Here is a 13,135-nt window from a genome sequence, read left to right as displayed (position 1 = left end):
TGATATTTATGACTAAACTAAGATCTTTCCTTTGCTGTGGGTACTCTCCAGAAATATGTGCAGACATGGGGTAACTGGGAAGAAAAACCCACATGAGAAACAATAAGAATTTAGCTCTCAAATATCTAAATGCAAAGATAATTTCAGGCTGGACATCTTTGAATTTATAGACATGAAGAAATTATAAGTCCATAGGATTTGAAAATCCATTTGACACTACTTGAGTGTTTCCATAAGTGACCCTCTATACTCTGATTCAGCAAGGCCTGTAACTATGCAATTGTCCCCTTGAAACCGAAGGAAAAATCTTTTAACAGAGGCATATGTTTAAAGAAAAATAGAGCAAGTCCTTGGAAATACTATTTTAGACATTCATCCACAACAAATGATTTCTTTCAAACTTTCCATGTGTATTTGCAATCTTCCCTATCATTAATATCTTTCACTCACTACAATTAAACCTCAAACTTTAAACTGCAATGCTAGCTTATTAATTCATAGTCTAATTATAGTCTGTGTAATTATAGCCTAATAACAAAAAGAACTAATGACACTCTAAAAATCAGCTCACATTACAATCTAATGCTAACCCTCCTTCTATCTTAAAATAAAAATTACACTTATTGCATATGAGGAGATTATTGGAGAATCTCACTTTCTTTGGATATATTTGGATATATATCAGCATATATCTATACTGACAATATGGGCTCCAAACCATTTAATGGCGTTAATATATTGAGAAACTAGGATCAGGAACACTGATGCATGGTGCAGTTGTAAGCAATTATTCTAGGAAAGGAATTAAAAACTGAGAATTATACCTGGACATGTAACACACAATGAAAGGTGCATATTCATGGAAGTTGTGATTGCCATGAATCCATGAAATATATTTTGCTAACTGCAAAGTGTTTCAAAAATGACAAAAGGGTTTTTTTTTTCGTTGTTTTATTTTTTCCCCCCAGCTTGTTTCATTCCCTCACCAAGAAAACATATCTATGCGAAAATGGGGATATTTTCTACTGCAGACTATTGGTCAAAACACCACTGTAGTTATACTGAAAAATTTCAGAACTAACATTCTCACAGAACTAAAAACAATATACTAATTCAGTCAAACGATTCTACAACTTCTTAGTGCCACCTTGTGGAGCCACAGCACCTCATTCCTTACTCACAGAAGGGCTGCCCTGTGGTGCCCCTTCCTCTGCTGCCACACAGCTGCAAGAATGAAACTGTAAAATCCCTGATGACACCTGCTAAACTGATCCTAATTAGATAGAATGGACCACTGATTATGTGATTCTTTAATTCTTTACCTAGTTTAGACAAAATCTTTGATGGGCCTCAAGTATCACAGGAGTACAAGCACAGTTTTGTATGCTCACAGTAACTCAATTTTGGACCATTACATAATGATGAGGAGACAGTGTTCTCTGTGCTGCACAGTTTGGTCAAGTAAAATGAAGTTTTTGATCTCAGCATTTTCTGGGTGTGGGTATAAATCAGCTCTGTTTTATTAGCTTTGTGTAACATATTGCTTAAGAACAGCAATAAGAAAGAGAAAGGCTGTACTCCCAAAGCCACCAGCAGGACTTCACATTGATGTGCTTGAATTTTATGTTTGAGAGTCTACTTGTATATGTCAGCCCTACTAACAAGTGGGCTTTGGTCCACTCCCCAGCCTTTAGAGCAGCTCTGTCAGCAGAGCCCACATGCACACACAGAAATCAAAGCATTGCTCCTTCCCTCTTGCCGTTTCTTTGCTGCCACAGGAGCACAGGTGCAGTCCCAGCACTTTGTCTGGGACTGTGCCAGCTGGCACAGGCTGAAAACCTCCCAGATTTAACTCACTTAAACCTACAAATTATTGAATAATTGTGGCTCTAGATCTAGCTCAAGGGCTGTGGACACATTGTGGGCACATTCCTTCTCCCAGGACTTCCACCAGAAGGGCTGTCTTCACCACCCCACTCCAACTCGGAAACCCGTGGAAAGCACTCAGGTGCATCAGGTAATTTTATAGCTCCTCAGCTTGCCTCCAAGACTTCAGATAAAGACCATATTGGCATTTTTTTAACAATTCATCTGTTGAATGATTTACTTTGCCTACCCATGTTCTATTTACTCAGTTGATCTATTTGCTTCTTTGGGGAAATTTTCCCTGTTGAAATGAAAAACAATTAAATTCCTCCTTTCCCTAAGCAGCTTCTCCCTGACATTCATCATTAAGCATTCTGTGAAGAAAACAGATTTTTTCTGAGAATTCCTTGTAAATTTGGTGGTCCATATCAGGAACCAGACAAGGGAGTTGGCAAAGTAATTCCCACTGTACTCTGGATTACAAGAATTTTAGGCATTTCTTTGATAGTCAAAACAACATTTGGAGGCAGCTGAGCAGCTGGAAAGGACTGGATTAATTAGAGAGATATTTACGGTTCATATTGTGACACTAAGCCCTCTTTTCCTTTTTTTTTTTTTTCATTGTCCTTGTAAATCCCAGGGAAGAAGTATTACAAATATCATCCAAGTATTTAAAGGAATATTTCAATATGCCATTTCAAATACTAATTTTAATAATTTTAATAATGTGTTCTGCCTTTTTCCTTCCCACGCAAATAGTCTTGTATATTTTCTTCCTCAATTTTTTGCTCCCATTTACTCCATTTCTTGTAAAACATAGAAAAGTGACTGAAGCTCCACAGCTGCAAATGCCAAACAGTTGTCCTAGAGGAGAGAAAAGAGTAGGTGGGAAAAGGAAGGACCCTCAGAAACCCTTATTTCCAGCAGAATCCATTTACAAGAAGTCTCCCTCTCTGGAATTATCAATTACACAAATGTCATGTCTAATTTTGTAATTGGCTGGTGCTCAAAGGAACATGAAAATTTTAGTTTAGACATAATCTTTCATGGGCCTGAAGTATCACAGGAGTACAAGCACAGTTTCGTATGCTCACAGTAACTTAATGCTGGACTATTATTACATAATGACAAGGAGACAGTGTCCTCTGTACTGCACAGTCTGCTCAAGTAAAATGAAGTATTTGATCTCAATGTTTTCATTTTTACAATGAAAATTCTAAACAAAAATGATTCAGTGAGCTTCAGAAAGGGTGTGCCACCCGAACAGGTGAGGTCACTTTGCCCATGCTCACATGCTCTTTCTTGAAGGCTCACCTGGGAACAGAATGGTATCTTAGAAGAGGAAGATTAAGGGATGAAAATGCTGCAAGTTTTCCTTTTCTAGGTGGGAAAAAAACCTAACAGCTACTGTACACTGATGGAAACAGTAGTGCCAGCTGGGGCTGAGCTGAGGGCAGCCTGACCTTGCCTGTGCTTGCAGGTCGGTGCCTTTACTGACACAAGCGGGCGGTGACGATGCCGCCTGTCAGCAGCTGGCAAGTGCCCGAGCAGGGCTGAGAGAGAGAGAGAGAGGGGCTTCTGTGCACCCATGGAATAGAGAATGTCCTTCACAGCTGATGATTAATTCAAGCAGTTCATGCCCACTCACTGTACTTCTTGCCAAACTGCACCTGAAATCTCAGGACTATCCATGAGAAGCATTGAATATGTACAGACAGCTGCCACCCATCCTGTGGGCTGTTAGGGAAAAACATAAATTTAATCATTACACTGTTCACTCATATGCTGAATGATATGCATTTTCATTTCTTTTCTAATCAGCTAAATAAATTAAATTTTCTGAAAGAAAACACAAGTGATTTTCCCCTACAATCCACAGGTGAAACAATCTTGAGGGGTGGGGTGTCTATAGCCTTGGTGTGCTGAACAGTTTGTACCACAATGTTCTTAGCAAATTTAGATCTAAATTTTGCATTCCTAATGGCTGAAAGAGAAGAGCAGAGAAAATGCACTCTAATAAATCATACTTTATGTGACAAGGTGTAAGCCATTTCTCAGTCTACAATATGATATAAATGGATTTTAATGATTTTTGACAGTCTTTTTTTTGTTTTTTAAAGAAATAAGGAAAAAGGTCTTCAGGCCTAATTATAAATATGATTCTTACAGAGAAATTTATTGTAGACAAAACATTGCCTTAGAGGGTTTGTCTTTGTTTTTTGTTTTCAAATGAAACAGCATCTACAGACTAAGTTTGCAACTAAAAGCATTCAGCTTATTTTTTCTCCTGTCTACACATAGGATTGAGAGTACAGTATTGTCAGACTGCATTATACAGTTAAAAGTGATGGCTTAAAAATCAATTTACAAATAATTCAAATTCTTTCCTGTAAAATAATCTGTATAAATAAATTCAGAATTGTTAAAAAAAAAAACAAAAAACCACAAAACATTTTCAGCTGGCACTCCAGGTTCTGTGATTGTTATGGTTTAGATGTTTTTGTTTGCACACGATTTAGAATGAGATTATGAAGGACAGAATTCGCATTTAAGCCTCAGTAAACACTGAATATATTACTTTGAATTTGATACAAGGCTAACATGCATTTGAGTTAAACTGAAATTACTGAATTCAAACAGAAGTTGAATATAGAAACAGAGGAACGGAGATACATAATAGGATAAGAATTCAAAGACTACATATAGGAACTGATTCTCTTCTGAAAAAAAAAAAAAAATTGGGGTTCTTTTTTTCCCTCTATTTTTTAGGGCTCTATTTTTTAAGCCTACAAAAATGTTTGTGAAAACCTCAAAATAATTCAAAGCTCATACTTCCCTAACCATGCAAGTACAAGACTGCAAAGTCAGTTTCTTGTTCTTCTGTTAAAGACAACCTATTCTTATAGCCCATTCAATTCTGAATATTAAATTCTATTTTGTACCATGCAAAATATTTGAGAATGTAACTCTGACTTCCAGGAGATATGACAGAGCAGATTTTAGCCTTTTCTTGAGACTAATCAGGATTCTGAATTCAAGTCACTTTCTAAGTAGAGACTGGGGTATTTTCTATTTACCAGCAGACTCATTCCCTACTTGTAAGATGAGTTTTTCCCTTGCTTTTTTTTATTTTTTCAAAATAGAGGGTGATTTTTTTTTTAATGCTTTATAAAAAGACTTTCTAAGTGACATTCAGTAGTTCTTACTCTAGATAAGACTTCTCAAACAGAGCTTCTCTATCTCGTGCTGATGTTCTCTCCTAAAAAGCATCCCCTCCTTACAATATCTGCATCAATCTTTAATACTCTACACCAAAGTTGCACAAAGTTCCTACCTGCCTGGGTGAAATGTACAGTTCACCTGCTTCACTTGCACTCTAACTTCCCATTTCACATCCCATTCCTCTGTTATGCTTCTCGCATATATATGCACACACTTCTTGCTATCCAAATGGATTGTGACTTCATTTTTTGAAATTTTTATTTCCTTCTTAACCTGTCAACTGTTTAGGCTGCTGGATGCATTCAGCTTGTGCCACCTTCTGCTTGTTTCAGCTGTTCTCTTATTCTCTTGCACCCCAAAAAGATTCCTGTTATGTACTTTCCCTCTTGGAGCCCAGCTACAAACTCTTCATTTTGTCCACTTTTTCCACCTGTGCATTGGCAAACCTTTCCATCTACTAACAGACAAATCCTCATCACCCACCTATGAGATAGCCTAGTAGCATTTAGAAATTCAGATTTCTATCAAGTTTCAGAGTCACTAAATATTAGTTAATCCTTTTTAAAATACTATTCACTTGTGCCACCTTAGTTATATTGCGTATTCTATTAAGTGGACAAATTCTGCAGTTTCTTCCCAGAAATTTGCATTTTTTAACCAATGTTGTAAAGTTAACTTTGGAAAACTCTAGACCCATTGATCATACAAATGTCAGAATTGTGTCAGAATGGGCAATTTTACATAAAAGCATCTCTAAATCCTCATAATCATATTCATATTTTTTTTTCTTCCACCATTTTTGGCTTCTCTATCAGCAGAAAACAATTCTTAACTTTTACATTTTCTTCACTCTGTATTTTTAAATGAAGGGCAAACGTGAGCCTCTCTTAAGTGGTCCTTACAGTAAAACAAATTAGAACTTCTCTGTCTCTGTTTGCTGTACCTGACTCATCACAGTCAGTTTTTACTTATTCCACTTCTCCTAATAAACACCAGACACATAGAAAAACTATTTATAACTGTAAATATATAAGGTCATGCAGATAAAACTTATAATGTGAAACATAATTACTGAATATCTTTTAGCAGGTTAGGAAAATTTCTTATTCTAGAAGATGCCAAGAACAGTTAATTTATATTTGAATTTTAAGGCAGAAATATCTGTAAATCTAGGAGAAAGAAAATACTTTGAGTGAAAGATCAAGAATTTGTTTTTATTACCAGGAAAGGAAGGTTTCATAGCAGTAAAAAAAGAATAAGAGACCAACTTCAACAAACACAGATAATTAGCTAGCTGAATGAGTAAAGTAGGAAGATAATCTAAAGAATCAAGCATTAAAAGAAAAATGGCAATTCAGGAAGAAGAAAACAGTTACAAGAAGAAACAGTTTAATGTAATGTAGGATTAAAAAGATTTGGAAAGTCAAGAACAGATACTGAGACTGAAGATGAACTGTTAAAAAAAAAACCCAATAAAACATACAACCAAAAACCCCCAAACTCCTAGGGAAAAAAGATTCAGAAGAAAGCAAAAAATCAAATATGGTTTAATAATACAGTTCCAAAAATGGTAAGTTATGCTTTATGATATATTTACCCAAGTCCAAAAAAAAAAAAATAATATATATATATATATAATGCTCTGTTCTCTTGATACCAGTTAAGTTTCTCTCACTGTTCAAGAGTGACAATGTGCCTTTATACACAAAAAGGGTGTAAAGAATAAAGAATTAATATAATCTAAGATACACATTTGATTACTCTGAAAGAAATTAGCTTGCTTAGTAGAAAAGAGAAAGCTGGATAGGAAACTTGGATGAAAGTTTCAACATAGAATTTTTTTTTCCTAGAATGGAAGGGATATTATTATGATAGGAATTAGTTGTTCTTATTAAAGAATGTTAAATGAAAAGAAAAAAAGAAACCCTAAACCCTCTAAGCCTACTTTGTCTTAAGGAAATCTAGGAAAGCTTTCTAAACAGGTGACTGTTGAAAGAGCAGAATGTAAATACCTAAGGAAGCTGTGGAACTGGATACTTTAAAGAAGAGGTTACATAAACATCATTAGGCTTGGCCTAGGTATTAAAAGGCTTGTTGCAGAAAGTCCCAGACCTCCAATTCTTGAATTACAGAAAAACATAATCAAATCACAAGGCAAATTCACAGGAATGAATGCACAGTTAATGTATGGGGAGGCTGAGACAGGACAGACCCTCTGATATCTAGCCTCAAACAGCTATGCCAAAAGTAGCATTTTGTTTGCATAAATAAGCAAAATTCAGTCTGACTCTCTTGCATTTGTCCCAAAACAAACATAATGTGCTTTCTATATTAACTGATATTCTAGCCGTGTTGCCTTGATTAATCATTTTGTGCCATCTGCAGCATCAACCTCAATGCGATGCACTTAATCAATCGTTATTACAAGTGTTTGGAATTGGAGATCAACAAAAATAGAAGTATCAAATAGCCTCCTCCATGCCAAATTTGAAGGGAACAAGCTGCCAGTTGGATTTTATGTAACAGATACACGACTTTAATAAAACTGATAAGATTACTTTTCAACAAAGCTATATTAAAACTTTCATTAGTCTTCTGCAGTTCTCAACACCTCCACATGGATTTTTATCTTGCACGGGAGATAAAAATGCCACGTGGCACCCAGAATCATGCTCATAATGAAACATCAGTGTAAAGAGAAACTAACATCAACAAGGAGATGTGTGTGCAGACACATGAATGAAAAGGTTCTGCAAGCAGATCTTCCTAAAAGAACTCCCCTCAGCCCTGCTGCACTTTCTGCTGCACCTCTTTAAGTCTGCAGCAACCTCACCCAGGTGTCCACACACAGAACAGCACAGGGGTTGTGATGGCTGAGTGGAAAAGTGAAAAAAGTAGAAAAAATGTAATGGATGCTACTTCCTTATTGAGGTCTCCAAGAAAGACCTGATGATGTTTGGGGATGTCTAAAGATAAAGGGGTCAGTGAAAGATAGTGTAGGAAAGATGGGCAGACGGTTGTAATCCAAGAGCATTGCCAGGGCATGGACACAAGGTAGCCCTGCAGGTTAGCTGAGAACTTGACTGCTGAAAGAACAATGCATATATATTTTTGGAAAAGCGTATCTTAAAAATCACTGAACTCAGATTCCTAGTTGGGAAACCGAGCTTCACAACCATCAGGTAATTGTGGTTCAAAATCTAAGTTTATGGGGAAAAAATGTGTACCTAATATCATATGGAAAAAGGAAAAAAATCCCACTAATCTCATTCCCTCAAACAGTTATTGCATGGATTTATAAACTCAATACTTATATTGCTTAATATTGTACAGCTTGACTATTACTGAAGCATATTTGGGTAATGAGTGTCAAAGGAGGGAGACTAAGATATGGTATATTTAAATTCATTATTGTAGTGGAATTAATTTGTGTTAGGAGTCCAGAAACTGGGACAGTAGGTATATTGCAAGCCCTTAATTTATAAGTGGAGCTAAGAGGTAAGAAAAAATAAAAGGTAATTTGCATTTAGAATAAGATGCTTCTTCTGTGAATACTCTAATAACAGTTTCCACTTTTTACTTTGACAGAAAAAGTAATGGATTATGGAATTTTTGAGTACTGACCCAAGTTTCACCCAGAATATTTTAGCTTTACCATTTGTGCATATCATGGAATGTACAATAAACTAAAAATAACAGCTGGAAGGCCACATATTATTAAGGCAGAAGTGATTAGGAAAAGGGCTGGGGAGCAAGTTTAACCAGCTAGCTCAAGCTTTGTTCAACCGTTAATTTAATTACTTTGTGTTATATCCTGTGTCACAAGCCTACCACACACTCAGAAATGACAAACCTGTTGGGGTGCACTCTGACAGCTGTTCAGTTCTATTCAAAGCTGCCAGTAGTGTTGTGAAAGATGCTCTTTCAATTTTAAGCTCTGTAAGTGACCATATAAAGTTACGTTTGGTCAGTCTGATCCCTGATGAGAATTCCACAGCTACCCAAAGTGGAAACGTCATGGACTTGTTTGAATGTCCTTTGTAGTCATCTAGAACAATACAAACACCACTGCCTAAATTAACATAATTTTGATTTTAGTTTTATTGACTTGCAGTTATGCACTAAATGGATTGAAACCAAAAAAGAAAATGGTTCCCTCCACCTGTAATGACAGCAGGAGGCTTGTTTTTTTGTTTTTTTGGTTTTTTGTTTTTTTGTTTTTTAATGAAAGTTTTACAATTTCTCTTTCATAAATATTTCATTTTATCACTCTATTGAAATGCTGAATGTGTCCCAGTTGGAAGAAGTTGGTGGCAGTTCTAAGCTTCCCAGAGGAGTTCCAGCAAGCTGGAGCCTTCTCCCATGGGATGTTTACCACGGTAGCAATTCTGTGCCCATCACATACTGATATGCTTAATGGAACTGAGTTGTTGGAAAACTTCGTATCATTTCCTCTCAAACAATAATGTCAGAAAAATCTACAACAAAGGTTGTATTAATTATGGGAGATAATTCTCCCATAATTAATTATGGGAGACCGAATTTATGAGTTCTGCTCCTACAAGAGGGGTCAGACAAATCCTGCCTCTGTGCGTCAGGTCAGTTCATCCAATCCCCACAAACCTCTGCCATTCTATGAAACTCCAAACAACTAAAAGTGCATGAGGTATGTTTAAGGTCTTTTCCTACTCACATAAGTTGAGCAATCTTTCCAAATACAGATTCCAAGGGGAAAATTTGCCCCAAAGATTTGTGGTTTTCTATTTTCGACCTGGATCCAAAATTCTCACGATAAACGCCTACAGGACAAACATTTCAATTAAATTTATATTGCTATCTTCAGTGAAGCCATCTGTAGGAGGAGTGCAAATAAAATGAAATTTAGCACCCTCATTCCTGAAATTTAGAGCATGTGTGGTATTTTACACATTTAATGTGAGTGCCCCAAATGTCACCATAAAGGTAAACATGCCAGTTTTTAAATATCAGGCTCAGCATGTAGTTGCAATATGTGACAATAAAATCTGGCTTTATAAAGGGAAAAAGGCATGCAAAGGTGAAACACAACTGTGATTTTCCTCTTCACACAGATAAGTGTTCCTCCCCAAATCTGTGTTACATAAGTTTTATAATAACCCTCCTATTCACACTGCAAATTATTTATACAGACTTAAAACTATTTTAAAACTATTTGTATGCAATTTCAAACAATTTCTAGGCTCTCTTTCAGTAGTTTTCAAGTATTTATTGCATTATTTCACTTAACTTGAAGGTTGCAGCAAAGACACTGCAAACAAGAGTACTAAATCATGTTACTTGATGGGCTGAAACTCAAGCTTCTTTCATGGCATGGATTTACAAATTAACTGACATGAAAAAGAAAATACATATAGAGCTGAAGCAATTTTACATCAGGAAGATGGAAACAAGAATTAATAGATTTGAATAAATGGTATTTTGTTGGTATAAGAAAAAGAAAGTAAGTTTAAAACTTAGTGGTGCCTAAGTGAGTGACTGTGACATAAGACAATAAAGATTCATCTTTTATATGCGTTATGCAAAAGCACAAAGACAAGTGGTCAAGTAAATGCAGAGCAGGCAAGAAGATACATATGCTGATACATACTTATACCATGAACTGCTTCTACAGTAAAACACAGAAAAGTTTTCAACACCTTATATTGAATAGTCCCTGTACAAATGATAAATATCAACATAGTCTGAAATTCATTGGATATTTATGAACTAAATTATAAGTTAACTGCAATAAAGACAACAGAAACTACACCCACATATATTTCAAATCTCATAACTTAATATAAGAAAGCAGCCTACTCTTCAATCTAAGAAGGTAACACTATACTTGTGATTATGACTTAGCAATATTAAAAGTGTATTTTTCATGTTGGAATGTGTTTACTAATAACGCTATTCTCTCCTGATAATGAACTAACATTAAGTTACATACAGAGGCAAAAACGAAAGAACTCTCATGTCATCATTCTGGAGTCAAGTGTAGCCCTACTAAGGAGAGCATTATCACAAGCATATTTGGCATAAGGCTTATTTTAGAAAAATATTAGAACGTTATGAAAGATGTTGGGAGATTCCATTGTGACTTCTCAAAACAGATTTACTGGTGCAGTCTCATTAGATGTATTCCAACCATAAATTTCCCTTCAACACTACAAGGATTGTTACTGATTGAAAGAGATAAGGGGAAAGCAAATGGTTCTTCAAGTTACACCTGCATAAACTTGGTACTGCAATTCCAATGTCACCTTGGAGGAAACCAGCAAGGACTGATATCTAGCATCCTCGTTCTTCATTAGACAAGTGACAAAATGGAAGTGTTTACTAAGATTTGAACTTCTAGGTGCATAGACCATAAACAAGTGTAGAAAACGTGCCTTGCATTGCATTGGCAATACATTAAATTGCTGTATGCAAAGAAACCTCCAAAACTTCCTTCACAAAAGATAACAAGAAAGTGACTGTGTATAGTGTTTTATCTACAACATTATACATAAAACCACTGCAACCCTTGGCAGTGAAAATTTACAGTATTAAATGATGCAATAAAATAACCATTTAAAATTAGTAAATCCTACATTTCGTTTATTACACTTCACAGAATAATCAACCATAAGGCATTATGTAATTAAGATTACAAATCTCAACCTCCAAATATGTTTTGTTGTTTTGACTGAATATTTTACTACACTTTCCTCCTAACACAGCAAATTAAATGGGGAAAAAAAGAGAAAGAAATTAATCACACATTTTCGCCCTTATGGAGGTATTTCCAATAGCTGATGGCTGTTGTTGTAATGTGATAAAAAGCTACCACTATCTATCTACTACTCTCCAAATTTGAAGAGGAGTCTCTGTTTATTTTCAGAGTACAGCCATGTGTATGACACATGGCTATGACTTCCATTCTCTCTTCTAATTGACAGTTTTAAAAGTACTTTCAACTCAGACACAAAGATTAACTAAACCCCACCATATCATTCTTTGTGAAGCACTACTGTAAAACAGCCACAAAATGATTATTCAAGGTCAGTGATTGAATCACTGGTCAAGACACAAATTGAGCACTGCATTTCCAGCTCTACTTTTGAATGGATTAATTCAAACATATGAAGATTTCCAATTAAATGCTTCCACTGCTTCATGCATATACATCCATGGCAACTGCTGAAGTGTCTCCATGAATCACATTCTAAGTTTTAGCTGCTTTTTTTTGAATACAAAACAAAAAATAACTCACAAAACCCCACAGATGTAGGCACAACCCCAGGCACTAGAAAAGGTAAATGCTTAGTTGCAGTGTGAATCCAGCTCATATTCCATTTCTATTTAGAATGTGATGAATCTTCTAATAAGAATAATAATAACAATAGTTTGGACTGAAATTTAATAGGAAACAACTTTATATGCAGCTCTATTTCATGCACACACTCCTGCACTTTTTAAATCTTTAAGTATGCAAAAACCAGACCAGAAATTTGATTAGATTCAAAAATTAAACCCCAAACCAGCACAGCTAATAATCCAATTTTATCTAAACAAGAGAACTCATCCAGGGATTCTCTTGTCAAACTCATAATTCTGCTTTAACCACAGATCAAATTTCATCAGCAGAAAGCCATCCCACTTCTTGCTAAGACATTCAAAGGTATAATTAATCTCACTGGGAAAAATGTGGGTTTGTTCCAGCCCAAATATATTCAAATTCAGATTCTAACCTTGAGTTCTCATTTGCCTGGCAAACAATAAAAGCACAGAGAAGATACTTGCAGTGAGGAGACAGAGATACACATATATATCCTATCATTTAACTACCTGTTTCTGCTGGATAATTCAGGAATTACACTAATGCAAGAAAAGTGTCAATAGAAAGCAGAGTTCTTTATGGTTTACGGTATACTTCTGCATCACTTGAGACCAATGAGTCACAAAGTGTAAAACATTAAATATATTTTATGATTTTTCAAGTAAATATTATAGATTGAAAAGATTTTTGTGTCTTAAGGATCGATAC

General features: G+C 35.5%; 1 protein-coding gene across 2 annotated transcripts in view; it reads right to left on the bottom strand.

The window, feature by feature from the left end:
* CACNA2D1 (calcium voltage-gated channel auxiliary subunit alpha2delta 1) overlaps positions 1-13,135 on the bottom strand; it is a 362,809-nt gene that overhangs the window by 62,459 nt on the left and 287,215 nt on the right. The window lies entirely within an intron of this gene.

Source organism: Onychostruthus taczanowskii, unplaced genomic scaffold, assembly GCF_017590055.1.
Source record: "Onychostruthus taczanowskii isolate IOZ18803 unplaced genomic scaffold, ASM1759005v1 scaffold23, whole genome shotgun sequence".
In the NCBI taxonomy this organism is placed as follows: domain Eukaryota; kingdom Metazoa; phylum Chordata; class Aves; order Passeriformes; family Passeridae; genus Onychostruthus; species Onychostruthus taczanowskii.
This window is presented reverse-complemented; position numbering and strand designations above follow the sequence as displayed.